The sequence below is a fragment of the Prionailurus viverrinus genome, chromosome B3 (genome assembly GCF_022837055.1).
Source record: "Prionailurus viverrinus isolate Anna chromosome B3, UM_Priviv_1.0, whole genome shotgun sequence".
In the NCBI taxonomy this organism is placed as follows: domain Eukaryota; kingdom Metazoa; phylum Chordata; class Mammalia; order Carnivora; family Felidae; genus Prionailurus; species Prionailurus viverrinus.
Genome location: NC_062566.1, coordinates 60729222 through 60747283, shown reverse-complemented (window position 1 = coordinate 60747283; position 18062 = coordinate 60729222). Strand labels below are relative to the sequence as shown.

The 18062-nt window shown below is 34.2% G+C and overlaps 1 long non-coding RNA gene across 1 annotated transcript in view; it reads right to left on the bottom strand.

Annotated features, from left to right (window-relative positions):
* LOC125167496 (uncharacterized) overlaps window positions 1-18062 on the bottom strand; it is a 421392-nt gene that overhangs the window by 375742 nt on the left and 27588 nt on the right. The window lies entirely within an intron of this gene.

Here is an 18062-nt window from a genome sequence, read left to right as displayed (position 1 = left end):
TCTCTGTAACATGAACTTTCCAGGACAAAATGAAGCAATAACTACAGAGTTTTAAAAAATAAAATGACACTAAGCCAAGAACTAACAGAAATATATTGCCAGGCATATTATAAGAATAAAAGAAGCATGTTGCCAAAAACACAGAGCTCAGAAACCTGCCACCCACATCATAGTCCTTAAAAACTATCCAAAGCCATCCTCCAGCTGATGGAGAAGTGGATCTAACACACTTAAAAATATGAGCTATTATATTATAAAGGGGCAGTGGTAATACTCAAAAATATTATATCACAGCATTGCTTGACTATTTCTTATACATATGTCCATCAAATTTCATGCAAATGTCATAATATTAAATACTATGAAATTGAAAAAGAAAATATATGTTCTAAAAATGAACAATAACCTGAATTTTGAAATTCAGAATTATGCTACAATGAGCCGGAAATTTCAACATGGTAGGTATGTGGGGAGGAAACAACTAAAGTATAAGTACCTGAATTTTTCATTTTCTTGAAATCACCAGAAATTCCTTCATTTTTAATTTAATAATTAGAAAAAGGGGCGCCTGGGTGGTGCAGTCGGTTAAGCGTCCGACTTCAGCCAGGTCACAATCTCGCGGTCCGTGAGTTCAAGCCCCGCATCAGGCTCTGGGCGGATGGCTCAGAGCCTGGAGCCTGTTTCCGATTCTGTGTCTCCCTCTCTCTCTGCCCCTCCCCCGTTCATGCTCTGTCTCTCTCTGTCCCAAAAATAAATAAAAAACGTTGAAAAAAAAATTTAAAAAAAAAATAATTAGAAAAATGTATTTAATATATTAAAGAATACTAGTAAATATATCCTCCTTCCATATTTCAATGGACCAACAAAATAAGACAAATTAAAATATCTGAATATTGACACTCCTGGGTGGCTCAGTCAAGTGAGCATCCAACTCTTGATTTTGGCTCAGATTATGCTCCCAGGGTCATGGGATTGAGCCCGGCTCAGCATGGAGCCTGCTTGAGATTCTCTCCCTCTCTCTCCCTCTCTCTCAAATTAAAAAAAAAAAAAAAATATATATATATATATGTGTGTGTATATATATATATATATGTATAAAACTGAATATTAAAATAAAAAGAAAACAAATTATGGAGTTGTGAGTTGAAAAATAAATCAAAGTTTAAATGATGGGCTAGACATAAGTTAATAAAAATTTTAAAGGAGTATGTATAAATTGACTAATTTAGACAAATATATACTCACCACATACATTTTGTGTTTTTAGTAAAAAAAGAAAAAAAAAGTGACTGAAAAGTTAAAGATTAGATGAATAGCTACTAAATAGCAAATGACAATTAAAAATAATATGTAAAATAAACATAAGAAATGATTCTTTCAAAATTGTAAAATGAAAAAAGATCATAAATCTAAAAAATACAGAGCAAAGAAAAATCAAGAATGAGTTTAAATCATAGAATAACACTATATGCAAAATCATGACTCTCTTTTTGAAAAAATTCACTGAGAAGGTCAGTTTTCTGGAAAAACATAAACTATAAAATTGATGCATAAAATAAGTAGATAATGCTTTTATAAGAAATTTTTCTAAGTTATCAAGGCATTATACTCAAATATGTCTTCATGCATTGATATATTTACAGATCAGGCTTTCCAGAATTTTAAAGAGTAAATGATTCTCATAGCATATAAATAATTCTAAAAAGGAGAAATAAATTAAAATATTCATAATTCACTTTTCTATAGTTAGCATAATGAAAATGTGGGAAAAAACCTATATTAAAAAAAAAAAACAGGGGCGCCTGGGTGGCGCAGTCGGTTAAGCGTCTGACTTCAGCCAGGTCACGATCTCGCGGTCCGCGAGTTCGAGCCCCGCGAGTTCGAGCCCCGCATCAGGCTCTGGGCTGATGGCTCGGAGCCTGGAGCCTGTTTCCGATTCTGTGTCTCCCTCTCTCTCTGCCCCTCCCCCATTCATGCTCTGTCTCTCTCTGTCCCAAAAATAAATAAAAACGTTAAAAAAAAAAAAAAAACAAAGGCTGACAGCTAAGACCTCTCTGAGTCTTTATTTCAGTCCTTGGTTTAATTTATTTTCTTGTTGTAAATAAGAATTATACTCACAGAAGGTATTACTAAAAAATTTCAGCTAGGGCTTTAATAGGGCTTCCAATGAATTCATTAATTATTAGTGTAAATATTAATATCTTTACATGTCAAGTCGTCCAATACAAGAAGAGGGTATAACTTTGCATTTTCTGAGCTTTAAGCAACATTTAATACAGTTTTAATTATTCCCCAAAGAAATTTCAGGAATTCTTTGTTTAAATATAAAATACTTTATAATTTTGTTGATAATGCTAAGTAAAATCTTATATTTTGTTAAATTCTCTGGTTGCTTGTTACTATTGACTTCTCATTAATAACTATCATAAGTCAATCTTACATTTGGAACCAGTCATAACAATAATTCTGAATATATGGTCAGAAAAATTATAGTGGAATATGAAAATAAAATAGACATTTTCAGTTATTGGCTGACAAATATTCTGAAATATTATTAAAATATGCAATTCAAACAGAAGAAGAGTGGATTCAGGAGTAAACAGCAATAATGAACAAACTTTTTTTTAGAAAATTCATTATTAGGTCTACATAAGTGGGTTTTTTAAAGTTTATTTATAATAACATGACAGTAAAATTTCAGATGATACCAACATGGGAAGTTGGGGATACAGATGAAAACATAAATATGCTACTGTTCTTGATTTATATAAAGAGAATATACATAATGACCAGAATATGATAGAAAAATATAAGTTCAACTATGTTTATTAAAAATCTGAAAGTCTCTTTTCTCTTCCTTTGCAGAGACAGAGGAATGAGCCAGCTCTATTGATATATTCAGCATGGCTGGGGCCAAGGAAGCAGCTGAATGTTAGAATTTGGGTTGAATATAGACAGCTTGATTGACTAAATAAATATAATAAAGGTAATGGGAACAACCTTCCTCTTTGTCAAAGAAAGAAATTATAAATATAAAAAGGGGGAGGGCTAGAATAAACCCTGTGATGTTAGCTTGGTATTAAGAGTGTTAGCGTGAACACAAAGTTTTTTACATAGAAAGAAAAATATAGAAATAAGTATAGAGATATATGTGGACACGCATGTTTCCTAGCTCTGTCCTAGAAGCAATGACCCCTCAGTTAACAAAGAGTCACTGAGCCTCCAAATCTTCATTTCCACACTGCTCTTCATTAAAAAGAATTAGAAACCCTTGGACAAATGACTGTGTCAGAAAATAACTCCTCAAAGAATGAAGTGGACAGATAAAAGAACACAAAAGCAATCTGGAAGGGCCAAATCTCAGAAAATCTAAGTATGAACATAAAGAAAAAGATACTAATGGATTATAACCCATTGAATAAAATGGGACTCCATGACTCTACACTAATATTAAAAAAAAGAGCAATACCTGGGGGAGACTACTTTATTTTACAAAAGAATGCCAAGTAATAAATCTGGGGGAAAAATGGAATTGATAAACCCCTTTGATAATCATCATAATAATTATTTCAGGCAAATATCAGCAACGGACACTAAAGATGGTAGGCAAAATTTTGATGAAAACCAGGATATTTACAAAGTATCCCTCTAAACAATGGCATACCCTAATTCTTATCCTGAAAAAACAAGACAAATCCAAAATGAGGAACATTATACAAAACAAATGGGTCTATATTAAGTATATATATATATGTGTGTGTGTATATATATATATATATATATTTACATATATATATATATATCAAGTTGATGAAATTCAAGAAAAGATTAATAGACTGTTCCATATTGAAAAAGACTGTAGACCCATGATGATGATTCTTAAATACAATTTATGACACGTGACTGGATATCGGACTGGGAAAAAATAGAGGGCATTATTAGAACAGCCAATATATTTTATTGGTGATATTACATCAATGTTAATTTCCTTTTAGGATGATTATAATGTGTTATCTAGGAGAGTATCCTTGTTTAAAGAAGTGCACACTGAAATATTAAGAGGCAATGGACCACTTACTCTCAGGAATTTCAGCCAAAAGTATATATGTATGTGTGACTAATGTAGTAAAAATTTATTTTTATGTTTTAAGTTTGTTTATTTCTTTTGAAAATAGAGCACAGCATAGAGAGAGGGAGAGAGAGAGGGAATCCCAAGCAGGCTCCACACTGTCAGTGCAGAGCCTGATATGGGGCTCAAACTCACAAACCAAGAGATTAGGACCTGAGCCAAAGCCAAGAGCTGGACGCTTAATTGACTGAGCCACCCAGGCATTCCCCCCTCAATTTTTTTTTTAAACAGCCAGAATCTGGGTGAAGGGCTTATGGGAGTTCTTTGTATAATTATTACAACCTTTCTGTAACTTAGAAATTATTTACAAATAAGTAAAAGTATTTAAGGGTGGCTAATATAGAAAGAAATATAATGAACAATTTTCAAACCCACAGAGAAAAAAAAAAGACAGAAAAATGAAAGAACAAAAAAGGAAGTCTATAAAGTAAAATATATCAAAAAAAGAAAAGATTTTTAAAAAGCCCAAGCATATCAGTAATTAGCATAAATAATTATTCAACCTCACTTTTTTAAAAAAAAGAGACTAATACAGCTATAAAAAAAAGCAAACTGCCATTATATGGTGTTTATAGGACACACACCTAAAACAAAATGACTCAGGGAAATTGTAAATACATAAAAAGAAAAGTGTACACTTTTATAATTTAAAAAGTTAATGTAGCAATATTAATCTCATTCAACATAAAATTAAAGCAAATTCATTAAAAGAGACTAGCAGTTTATATTTATAAAATAAATAATAAATTGAGAAGATATAGTATCTATAAACCTTTTGTACTTAATATATACCTTCAAATATGCAAAGTATATTTGCATAAGATAGTACAACAACCATAGATATATATATATATATATATAGATATATAGATATACAATAGATATATAATATTGGTGGGAGACTTCAGAAAATTCTTAGGAATCAGCATGAGGAGAAAGAAACTATAGAGAGATTTGAAAAATATTCAACATATAAAATATTCAACATATATTCTTTGAAAAACATTTGAGAACCTGGGTGGCTCAGTCAGTTAAGCATATGACTTCAGCTCAGGTCATGGTCTCGCGGTTCATGGGTTCAAGCCCTGTGCCAGGTTCTGTGCTGACTGCTCAGTTTGGAGCTTGCTTTGGATTCTGTGTCTCCCTCTCTCTCTGCCCCCCCCACTCACACTGTCTCTCTCCATCAAAAAGCAATAAACATTAAAAAATTAAAAATAAAATTAAATAAATAACATTAGAAACAAATGTAGAAATTGACCAAATTCTAGACAACAGGCAAGATGAATCATGTAGTTTGCTCAATGACGACATTGTAACTAAAAAGCATTTATTTATAGAATGTAACAAAGGAGAATCTAAAAATGTAAATTAAATGTTAATTCATTATAAAATAAAATTATATAACATCCTAGTTTAACCTGAAAAGAATGCGATTAATGTTAACATTTATTTATAAATGTAAAGATGGCACTTAAACTGGAAACCAAGAGGAATGCCCTTGACTTAATAAAAGGTATAAACCAGGGGCGCCTGGGTGACTCAATCAGTTAAGCAACTAACTTCAACTCAGGTCATTATCTCACAGCACTGAGTTTGAGCCCCGCATCCGGCTCTGTGCTGACAGCTTAAAGCCTGGAGCCTGCTTTGGATTCTGTCTCCCTCTCTCTCTCTGCCCCTCTCCCGCTCGTTCTCTCTCTTTCCCAAAAACAAACACTAAAAAACATTTTTTAAAGAACTTAAATGAAAAATAAAATAAATAAAAATAAAAGGTATGAACCAAAACCCATAGCAGTCATTATGCTTAATGGTGAAATATCACACGTCTTCCAATTAAAGTCAGGAATGAAATAAGGATGCTGTCGTTAAGGATACTCTTACTGCATTATAACTTATATAAATAAAACTAGATGATCTGGTCTCCAAGTAACATAAGAAAAAGAAAATTATATTAAGATATTGGAAAGGAAGAGATAGGTGTCTGTTATGTGTAGAGTGTGCAATTACCTAACCTAGAAAACAAAAGACAAATCAAGTATGAGCTACTAACACTAGTATTTAGGAAGGTGACTGGATGCAAGATTAACATATACAAACAAATGGCTTGTCTATAGTCTAGTGTGGAAGAAAACAGGTAACCAAACAAATCGGAACCAAAACAAACTGTTTGGTTATGATGGTGGTGGTGAAGTAAGGGATTTCAGAAACCACATTATTAAATTCCATGACAACAGGAACAAAAAAATGACATAGCTCCCAAGACTATAATAACATAGTGAAACTGTAATCTTTTTAAAAAATCATTTATCTTTAAGAAAACTCAGTTATGGGGCGCCTGGGTGGCGCAGTCGGTTAAGCGTCCGACTTCAGCCAGGTCACGATCTCGCGGTCCGTGAGTTCGAGCCCCGCGTCAGGCTCTGGGCTGATGGCTCGGAGCCTGGAGCCTGTTTCCGATTCTGTGTCTCCCTCTCTCTCTGCCCCTCCCCCGTTCATGCTCTGTCTCTCTCTGTCCCAAAAATAAATTAACGTTGAAAAAAAAAAATTAAAAAAAAAAAAAAGAAAACTCAGTTAACTTACTGTGGAATCATGTACATTAGTTAGTACCCCTTTTGTACAACTGTTAATTTTTGCAGTAATATATTTATCTACAACTGTAGTTTTTAAACAACTAAGCTACATAAACAGTCGTATGTGAAAAACAAGAATTACTAAAACATTTATTAAAAATAAAAGAATTTAGGGATACCTGGGTGCCTCAGTCGGTTAAGTGTCCGACTTTGGCTCAGGTCATGATCTCACACAGATCGTGAGTTCATGCTCCACGTCAGGCTCTGTGCTGACAGCTCGGAGCCTGGAGTCTGCTTCAAATTCTGTGTCTCCCTCTCTCTGCCCCTTCCCCACCTAACACTGTGTCTCTCTCTCTCTTTCTCTCTCTCTCAAAAATAAACAATCATTAAAAAAAAAGATTTAAAAAATAAAAATAAGAATTTATATCTTCTATTGCAGTCTAAAACTTAAGGACAAATGGATACTTTTGAAACATTACTTGGCCCTTTGAAAGTGAGCTAGAAATTGAGCTGGAAGTTGATTTCTATTTCTAGAGAAAAAAAATGCATATTTCTAATCTTATGTCATTTTTATAATGAGGGGCTTTTGTTATGGACTGAATGTTTGTATCTTACCAAGATTTGTATGCTGAAATCCTAACCCCAAGGAGGTATTTGGAGGTGGGGCCTTTGGGAGGTGATCAGTTCATGAAGGTAGAGACCTCATGCTGGGATTAGTGCCCTTATGAAAGAGACCCCAGAGAGCTCTCTTGCCTTTTCTGCCATGTGAGAACACAGTACGAAGATGGCTGTCATCTATAAATCAGGAAACGGGCAGGTCCTTAGCAGATAGCAAATCTGCCTATGTCTTGATATTAGACTTCCCAGCCTCCAGAATTGTGAGAAATAAATGTTTGCTGTTGAAGCCCCCCTTGTCTATGATATTTGTGTTAAAGCAGCCTTAACTAAGTTTCCATATCTTTCATCCCAAACAGCAATAACCAATTTGAACATATGATACAAATCTCATTCATAAGAGTAACAAAAATCATAATGTACCTGGGAATAGTATTAAAACTTTTATACATAAAACTATATATTTTTACTGAAGGGCATAAAAGAAGACTGACTAAGGAGAAATACCACTTCAACTGACGTGATGATCTCATATTGCAAACCTGTCAGTTTTTTTCTCCAATTCAATCAATAAATTTGATCCATTCAAAACCAATAATTTGTGTGTGTGTGTGAGACAGAGAAAGAAAGAGAGAGAGAGAGACAGAGAGAGACAGAGAAAGAGAGAAAGAGAGGGACATGGAAAATGATAACTGGGTAAGGGTTGGAATTTAATATGGTAATTCAGGTGGACTTTATTTTAACCTTACCTTTAGCAATTTGTTTTATACACAGAGACGAAGCGTTCAGGAATTAAGTGTGTAATTAACAACTAGTTTTAAAATGACTTGAAAGGTATTTTCTCCATTTTAATGGTGTTGCTGAGTATGTTTACTGCCTATTTTCTTTTTATTCATCTCTTTTTTTACGTTTCTTACAATAAACATGTAATATTTTCAAAATTAGAGAAATATATTAATTTTAAAATAAATACCACATTAAAGAGGAATACCACCTGACTCTTAGTCCAGAACTCTACAAGATTACAACATCTACATTTATTCCACCAAAAATGTATACACAAGTTTTTTTTTTAATATTTCAATTACAGGGCCCTAAAGGGGAAATACAACTTTAGTGGTCTAGAAATCTATAGTCCAGCTTGATGCCAATAAGTATCATCTTTTCATGAAGGCCTGTGTATATTCTTGTCAGGGACTCATGGGTTATGCCAGGAAGCATTTAAGAAAAATAAGGAGCTACGGCTTTACATTCCTGAGAAGAGTAGAGTCTAGAAGTTCCCTGAGAAGTAAGCATGTTTATAGAAACTCAGGCTTTAATTAGCCAGGACCTGGAGGTCATTAAGGACAATAATAAACAAGCTTAATCATCACTTTAGCACAGTGCTCAGAGATGCGTAAGAAACATAGCAGCCAAACCAACCCTGGCAATTAATACTAAGTTTAAGATCACAGTCAGACATACTTACCACACAGTGGCCAGTAAGGAATACTGGCTGTATCAGATACACCCAGTTGTAACTCTTCCAGTACTGTGGCAAAATTATAATGAACAGATCAAAACCACAACATCTCCAAAATCTACTTATGTTAGATGTACTTTTTTTAAAAGCATATTTTTGAGTTGTTTGAAAAACTGTTGTGACAATTTTTCAGTGAATCTAATATGGAAATTATGTCCAGGCTGTATCAAACGTAAAAGATATTAATCATAAAATAGAAACTTCACTCGGACCATTAAAAATATTGAGAAAAAGTTTGAAATGATTCAAAAGAAGAAGTTCTCTTTAGAAAATTCACTTCTGAAGTTTACTTAGTTGTTTCAGAAAAATGAAGTTCTACTTTAAGAATGGAGCAAGGACAGATTAATGATTTGACCCTCATTTAAAATGTTATTATTTATTACTCTTTGTTACTTCATATACTTTTTTCAGAATTATGGGCATTGATCATGCATCCTCAAAAGATTCATAAAGAAAATCCACTGTAGCAGTAATAACACAAGTACAGTATATAAATATAGAGAGACCTGGTTTTCCTCCCCCACAAAATTAGCATTTTTAATCTAGTAAAAACCAAAGGCAAAATTGTCACTTTAACTGAGGCAATATGTGAAGTTTTCACTAGTACCTACTTCGTCAAATGAGTCTTTGGTTTTTTTTTGTTTGTTTTGTTTTGTTTTTTTTTAATCAAGGACAGAGGTGCGTGGGTGTCTCAGTCGGTTAAACGTCCGACCCATGATCATGATCTCACACTTTGTGGGATCAAGCCCCACGTTGGGTTCTGTGCTGACAGCACAGATCCTGCATGGGACTCTCTCTCTCCCTCTCTGCACTCCCTTCCTCAAAATAAATAAATAAACTTAAAACAAAAAAGCAAAATCAACAATGATGAAACCTGAGAGAATAATATTCTACTCAATATGACATGCTGAGTTACTGGTATCTATCAAAATCTTGACTAGTAATGGAAACTTTTTCAAACTATTTTTTTCTGTCAGCTATAACATTAGTGAGTCAAATGTATTTAAAAGTAGAATGGTCAGCTATTGGCAAAACTATATTTAAGATACAGATTTAGTTGTAAAAAAATAATGCTTAACAGAAATAGAAAGTGAAATTGCATTTGTACAGTGGCTAGTAGTCCTTGAGGCAGACTTTCAAACAACTTTCCACCAGAATGTCTATGAAAACCAAACTTTAAACTTCATACCAGTGCCCAGTCAAACCCTTGGAGAGAAATTATTGTTAACATACAGAGAAAATTTACCCTACAGCTAGGACTGACAAAATAAGGAAAGCCCACTTGATGTGAAAAAAGGGAATGTAGGAAAGTTTCCTTCATCACTACCTTTGGGCTCAGATAATCTGTAACTTCCAGAATCACTGGGCCACTTCCTTTACTAGATCTATGCTGCTTTTGTGAAGACAAAGTAGATGTTCAACTCCCCACATCCACTCCGAGTCCTCCAGTGAAGGATAAAGAAAGCAGTTTGTAATTGTTGAGTAATGGAATGAATTAATCTTTTTGTATTCCTTTAGACCTAGAAACTCACAGAAGTTGGACAAGCATCAATTTTGACAGCAAGTTTCCAGGATGTTTAGCCCTGACCAAAAAAACTTTAGAGCTAAAAAACAGGAGCAGAGAGGACCTGGTACAGATGAGTATCAGAGAGGTGGAATGGGCATCTATTAGAGAGCGTCCCTCTGTACTGGTCCAAGGAGCAACACCAGAGAAACAGACCAGACACTGGAAACTGGGAACTGTGCTCTGAGCTCCTGAATCAATCTGCTTTCCTGCCCTACCTCCAAAGGAGATTCTACCAGCATCCACGTGGACAGTGAGTAGAGCCAAAGAACAGCCCTATACCTTGGGTGTTGACAAATAATGACAATAGAAGACTTTTTCCTTTCCCATGAATAAGAAGAAAGAAAAAGAAAACCAAAAACATGGAGCCTGTGAAAAATACAAACAGGGGAAAGGAAATGCATGCTGAAGACCAGAGTTAAGCCCTCTTGTGAAAATAATCTGGTATAAGAACCAGGACAAACTTGGGGGAAAAAAGCATGTAGCATCTACAATAGCATGTACAAGCATATGATATAGGAACAGAAAGCCATGAGGAAATAACAAGCTGAGACAAACAAAAGGATGAGATGCAAAGATGATAAATTAGATGACAAGGAAATGAACTGCCACAATAGAATTATAAACCACAATGGTTATGAATGTGAGACTGGATCAAGACGGTAAACTCTGATCATATGACTCCCTTCCCTCTTGTCACAAATGCTGTGAAATAACACACACACACACACACACACACACACACACACACACACACAGATTGTTTTCAGATAAATGATTTATAACAATGCAGGAAAAGATGTAAGCTAGAAAGGAGATGTTATTGGATTTATAAAAAATTAAAGCTAAAGAAAATTATGGCTCTAAAAATAATATACAGTAATAAGTTATTATGGAGTAAATGTTGCTAGGGAAGAAGAGGTTTCAAAAGCAACAATTAGTGGATACAAGGAACCCTCAAGCTTTCATCATAGAAAGTTGCATATGGAGGAGTTAAATAAATTGAGGCCCATCCTCACTCAAACCATCCTCCAACAACACTCTGTGTATTTATACTCTTATAAGAAAAACACAGCTGAAAATGGAGGCACTAGAGCTGGAGAGGCAGAGCAATGATCCAGGGAGGAAAACACTTCCAGAAGAGATGGGGAACACCTTTGTACTACCAAAAAAACTCTTGGTGGACCACTGCATTCGGTAATATAATCCATGCCACTCTCTGTCATCTGATACTGGCTGCTATAAGCATAATCGGCCAATCATTAAGGGTGCTCACACTCAAAGGTGACTAGGAAAAAAAAAAGATATTTCTAACCATTTGAGAAACACAACACCATGAATAGAATAGGTCACACATACACACATTCACACACACACACCCAGGAGAGGTAACATCAAAGCACACACACTCAAAGTTTTTAGAGCAAACAATGTAAATTAGGCATAATTGTCTTTAATAGTCTCTAAGAAATTCACTATTGTATCCATGAAAAATAAAAATGAACTCATCTTTAAAACAAGTTTTATTATGAAATCATGTATAATTAATTGCCATGTTCCTCTTACCCACCTTCAACAATTAACAGCCCATGGCTGCTCCTATTTCATCTATATTCCTACTTATCACTCCACCTGGGTTATTTTAAAGAAATCCTACATATACCATTCAACCCATAAATATTTCAGAGAAATTTTTGTTAACTAACATTTTAATGAGAAAATTAAAAATTCAACAGATGGGCAAAATTACAAAACAGACACAGTCAAAGATAAAATTGAATGATTTGGGAGTCCAAATTTTTCAATTCTCCAGGAACAGAATGCAAAAAGATAAAGAGACCATGTGATTTTGTAGAAGCTGAATAAAGGATTTTCATGCAGGAAATTTAGTAAGGGAGTGCTCACCAAAAAACCAAAACCAAAAACAAAACAAAACAAACAAAACCAAAAACAAAACAAAACAAAAAAAACTTTTAAGGGAGGAGGGAAGCAGAAAAGATAAAAGGAAGAAGTCAAATAAGAATGTTACCTCAAAAGATGTCTACCTTCACTCTGTTTCATGGAAAACCCTGGAACAAATTGCACCCAAAGTCTGTCTCACCTTGACTTGGGCTTTTATATCACCACATTAGTAGCCATTGGCTACTGACTGTTCCACAAGCAAAGCAGCTACAAGTGCCCAAGGAAATTTCTCCAAAGGTTATAGGTATGAATCATCGGCATCACTTCAGGTAGCCGCTGAGGTACATGCTCACGAAACCAGTCAAACTGAACTCGGAATCTGGGTAGGACATCCTCAGTACCAGCCTCTGATAAAAAGTGTGACCAAAAAGTCAAGTGACTAGGAGAATATAGAACTTTCAAAATCTTCTAGCAGAAGTCATTAAAGAAAATGGAAAAAATAAACAAATTATAAATGACATTTCCCCAAATAAAGATGAATTTTTTCAGAGTGAAAAGACCCACCAATTGCGAATGGAATGAATGCAAAAAATATGCATAATTGGACATTTCTGTTCTAAAATCTTAGAATAACATAGAAAATTCTAAAAGTTTCCCGAGAGGGAAACAGTCTAGCTACTACAGTACAGATTTAATTTTATGATTATGCTCAGACTAAGACACCAAAAAGGATAGTCATCCAAAGGCATGAATGAGCAGAATAAATAATAGATTTACTAGTATGAACCTTTTTGAGTTATATGTATGTTGCTGAACTCAATATTGAGTGATATGAAGCTATATATCACTATGTCTCACCCACAAGGAAAGGATGACAGCTACCAGATTTTTGGTTGATTCCCCAGACTTTCACACTCGATGAAGTATCACTTCTTATAGGCCACTTTGTCTAAGGCCTGCTGGCTAGGGCATCCCAGCAGCACTGACAGAAATCAGAGCACCTGCTCTAAGCAAATGCTGGTTGCTCTTATCTTTTCTGAGCTGTGCTGCTATAACTCAGTATCTATGTCCTAAAGCTGTATCAACTTTGCATATGGCAATGATTCTAGTATGAATTCTTATTAAGAGCATGCAGTCCACTAACCACAGTAGTACTGATCTCTTACATCCACAAAGAAAAAAATCCTATCAGTCAGACAACTTATTTATAATATTGGATATTAAATACAATGGAGCGATGACTTCAAAATCATAAAGGGAAATGATTTAACCTCTAATTTATATGTGACAAACCATCATTCAAAAATGAAGTCTAAGTAAAAGTAATTTTACAGCATGCAAAAATTCAAAAAGGGAAGATGTGAGATACAGGGAACAGTGGGGAATATCATAGTTAAGACTCAATAAATGTTCATTCATAAAGTCAAAATGTAATAACAGTCTAATCCCAGGAGATCTTAATAAGAGAAGTTATAGAGGAGCTAGGGAAGAGAAAAGGAGAGACACAAAAGTATATGAGGTTTCTCCCTTGGCTTGTGAAAAGCTGCATATACTAGTTCAATTTTGACTTTAATAAAAAAAAAACATAAATTTTAATGTATGTTTTAAGATGTAAGAATAACCATTGTAAGAGTAGAAAAATGTATGACTGTCAATCAATAGGAAGAAAGAAATAAAATAACAAGTTCAATCAACCCAAAAGAAGACAGGAAAGCAAAACAAGGAATAAAAGAGCAGAACAAATAGAAAATGCAATATAAATTGTCAAAGATAAGTACAAACACATAATTATCCAAGATAAATAGGATTATTAAATCCCCATATTAAAACAGACAGCATCAAAAAAATAGATATAAGGTGAAAACTTAGAAATATACCAGAGTTAATTTTACATTAATAAAATGTACATTTACTAAGAACACTCAAACAACAGAGTGCTGAAGTGTATAAAAAGGAAAAGAGATTGAGATTTAAGAAAATATATCGCAAACACACAACATTGTGAGAAGTATGCCTTATCAGTAATCAAGACTAAAAGTTGTCGAGCATCAAATGAAGTTTTCCTTGCCCCTAATTCTTTTTGCTTCTCTTCTCCTCTCCATCCAAATTCTTGGATGAAGTCCAAGATTAGCTATAAAGACACAGCTATAGAAAGAGACTTACAGAACGAGACAGTACATGCATAAAAAGATCATATTATTACAATGATGCAATGGAATTAGAATGTGAGAACTAGTCAGTTCTATTAAGAAAAATATTTCTTGGGGTGCCTGGGTGGCGCAGTCGGTTAAGCGTCCAACTTCAGCCAGGTCACAATCTCGCGGTCCGTGAGTTCGAGCCCCGTGTGAGGCTCTGGGCTGATGGCTCGGAGCCTGGAGCCTGTTTCCGATTCTGTGTCTCCCTCTCTCTCTACCCCTCCCCCGTTCATGCTCTGTCTCTCTCTGTCCCAAAAATAAATAAACATTGAAAAAAAATTAAAAAAAAAAAAAAGAACAGAAAAGTATTTCTTTCCATTGTAGCTATTTCCTTCTAAAGCCTATACTGAATGGGACTTGAAGGTATGACAACTCCTCTATACTCCCCAAATGATGCTTACATTTTGGAGAATTTTGGACAAATAGCGAGGAAATTATGAAGAAGGAAAGAGAAAGTAGGATCCCAAAGAAATGAGCTCCTAGTTGCCCAGTCACACAAATTCTCACAGTCATAAAGGATGGGTAAAAATGGGCAATCTGGACATGTAGGAAACACTAATGATAATGTTAACTGTAAATTAAAGCAGGCTCTGTGCGGTCAGTACTGAGCCCAAGTCAGGGCTCGATCCCACAAAGTGTCAGATCATGACCTGAGCCACAATTAAGTGTCAGACGCATAACTGAAATAATCAAGACCTGAATAAAGAAAACTGCACAACATGATGCAATAACCTAAAAGAAGGTGCAAACAGATGGAAAGATGCACCATGTTTCTAGATGACAAGATGTAATTTTATAAATATGTCAACTCCTCCCCCAAATTAATTGAATGCTTTTGAAGTTAAAATCCTGACACTATGTTTTAGAGGACTTATTAAATTTATTCTAGGATTTACATGTCTAGAAATATTCAAAATTTGCCAAGAAGACTTTGAAAAAGAATAATACATTCATTTGAAAATATTTATTAAGTTTTCTCTATTTTCCAGACATTGTTCTGGGTACTACAGATACACTTGTAAATAAAAATTATAATCCATTTTATGTCAAAACATGGCAAAATCAGTTACATAGCAGTCAAGAAAGAGGAGAAAAGGCTGAATATACTTACTATTTTTTCTATTGATTTTGAAGTACTAATTTATATTAAATAGCAGGAACAAAAAAGTGGATGCAGGTAATGAAAAGCCAGTTCACCTAAAACTCTAATAATACTTAATACATATTGAACACTTACTTTCTCAGGCACCAAGCTCTGATTCAATGCTTTTCTCTTAATCCTCACCTCAACTCTATAAAATAGAGGCTAATACTATCACCATTTACATTTGAGTAAACTGAGTTTTAGGCAAGAACTTTAGCTCTGCCCAAGTAAGTGATGAAGTCTGGATTTTAAATGAAATTCAACTATTTTTAGAGCTTAAGAATTTTATCAGTATGTTCTCCAAAACCCATAATGATAACATAATATAGCAATGTTTTTAGATGTTCAGCCCTAACTACTAATTAAAGAAATGACTACTCAAATGGCAGTGACCAACAATCAAGTTGATTACAATTAAAAGGATACAATGTGGACATGTAAATTTTAAGCCTTTCAGGAAAGATTCTGACAAAAGGTTTTAAGAGTCTTTGATACAGTGTTTTCACCCCTAGGAATTTCTCTAGATGAAGCAATCAGCAAAAATTTTAAACTCATTAAATAGTGAATACTCATTAATAGTGAAAAACATTACAGCATCTTCATAAGATGAATGACAGTATTAAAAAACAAGTTTAAAAAGAATGTTGAACCACATGGGATGTGATAATTATACAATATTAAGTAATGAGAACTGGATACAAAATGACGTATAAATTATAAGCTCACTGCCAAATTTTGCATGAAAAATACATTTATATAAAGCTCAGTATATATACAAAATAATTATATATAAATATTATATTTATAATCAGGGATGTATACAAAAGAATTAATAGTTATTTATATATTTTTTTAATTCCAAAATAATAGGGATTATGAAATCAGTGAAATAATTTGGGGAGAGAGGTATTAATTTTGATCTTGAAATTTTTCTATACTTCCTTAATTTTCTAAAAATGAATATGTATTATTTGGCTAATAAAAACATATAGATACAACTAAATGAAAAATAAAATTGGGTTAGAGTAATAATCATTGTTTTTCACATAGAATCCAATTAAAACTTCTAACTATACTAAGGCAGTGTTGGTAAGACTACATCTGCCTTTCCTAATAGAGGGAAAATGCTAATTAATTTATAGGTAATATTTAAAGTTTATTTTATGTAACATGTCAGCAGATGCAGTTAAAAGAGAAAAGTGTGTTTTATGGTCCTATGGAAGGTAATAAATGTCAGACACATGTAGATACAGTTATAACTTTATGAACACCCAGGGTAATGCACACAAGGAAAACCTTATATGAACACCAAATAAAAAGACATGTTTTCTAAGCACAGTCAGGGGACTGTTTTTAACTCCATGTGTAATATAGGTTAGATAGAGGGTTAAAGACTGCAGTGCAGTGGACTGACAATGAACCCCCTGCAAGTGTGTGGTTTGATGGGGTGTTAATTGAGTAGCAGGTGAACATAAATAGAAAGCACCAAGGGTGTGTAGGGGGGAGTCTTTTTGTTGATGAGGGAACATAAAAATGCTGAGCTCTGTAATAAGAAATCAAGACAATCTGGGGTTTATTTCTCTGACTTCATTCTACCCTCCATAGTATGGGCCTCTCTAGTTTAAAATGATTGCCATGGAATAATAATATGGCTTTTTTTTTTAATTTTTTTTCAATGTTTATTTATTTTGGGGACAGAGAGAGACAGAGCATGAACGGGGGAGGGGCAGAGAGAGAGGGAGACACAGAATCGGAAACAGGCTCCAGGCTCTGAGCCATCAGCCCAGAGCCCGACGCGGGGCTCGAACTCACGGACCGCGAGATCGTGACCTGGCTGAAGTCGGACGCTTAACCGACTGCGCCACCCAGGCGCCCCAATAATATGGCTTTTAAAATGCGTGGGTGATTACAGAATAAGCCAGATAGTCCTGAAGGTTATAAAAACCCAGGAATTTGTTTTGGTTTTGGTTATTTAGTTAGATGTGATGTTTAGTATGGTTGTTACTGTGGCTTCCTGGCATTACTGGTTCATACTATCTCAAGACATATACAGTGGCTGGGTCATTCGGTATCTAAGGTGAAATTTCATGAGGATTGCATTAGGATATAGACACCAAAAAAATATAAAACATGAAGAATGGCTCAAGATTTATAAAGTTCAAGAATTTTTTTTAAGAAAGGGGATTTTGCTGTATAGTTCACCTAGACAGTTCATATGAGAATATACAAGTAAATTCCTGAGTAAAATAGGTTTTAAGTTCTAATGTTGGTATTTCACTTTTTCCAAGGAATCACCATAAAATAAATGCACACAAGCACCATACTGAAGATTTACCTCTCTCTGAGAAGTATCTTTGGATGCTTGTACACTAGCATAATCTCCAATAATGTTGCCAATTTGAAAAGGATGAGGTCTCTGCACACTGT